A 756-nucleotide genomic window follows, 5' to 3' on the forward strand; every position below is an offset into this window, starting at 1 on the left:
CGGCCTTGGACGCCGCGGGAGGGGCCCCTGCGTGCGCGCCCGGCACGTCGGGTCACGCGGGAGCGCTGGGCGGGACGGCGCGCGCAAGGGCGCGCCTCTTCCCGGGACTCGGGGCGGGGGTTCCGGAGGCCCGTGGAACCAAGGGCGACGGCCGAAGCTGGAGGGCGAGGGAGGGGTGGGGGTGCCACCCGCCTTCGTCACCAGCCGTGGGCCGGCCTCGACTTTGGAGAAGGCCTTTCCAGTAGGGCCTGTGGAGATAAACAGAGCGTCTGGAACAGAACTGGCTGGGAACTAGTGTGTGGTAGAAAAATCAAACGGATAACCCTGTGTAATCAGCCTGGAGGATAACCATCAGGCCTAAGTGCCGCTGGGCACACCAGCCCTCGGGAAATGTATGGCACTCTTGCTGTGGCACTGTTTCGGGATCTGTTCTTGAATTAACTCGCGGTCCAGGGCAGGAAATCCCACCATTAGCCCGACTTAGCAGTGAGGAACCGCACTGAGGGGCTGCTTGTTCAAAGTCTCCAAGGGCAGTGAGTGAATCTGACACAGGAATTTACGCAGTCAGACGCCACTCCACAGCAAACTTTTCCTGATCTCTCTCAAACCCCTCTCCATTTGATTTGAGTCCCATTTATGTTGAAAGAATATGTCACCCCAGAATATGCCACTATGGCACACACATTACTGCGAAACAAAGGTACTTTAGAAATAGTGCAAGGACACTCTGCCCCTCTTTTGTCCCCACTAAAAGCA

This window comes from Ursus maritimus, unplaced genomic scaffold (genome assembly GCF_017311325.1).
Source record: "Ursus maritimus isolate PB19 unplaced genomic scaffold, ASM1731132v1 scaffold_8, whole genome shotgun sequence".
Lineage (NCBI taxonomy): Eukaryota > Metazoa > Chordata > Mammalia > Carnivora > Ursidae > Ursus > Ursus maritimus.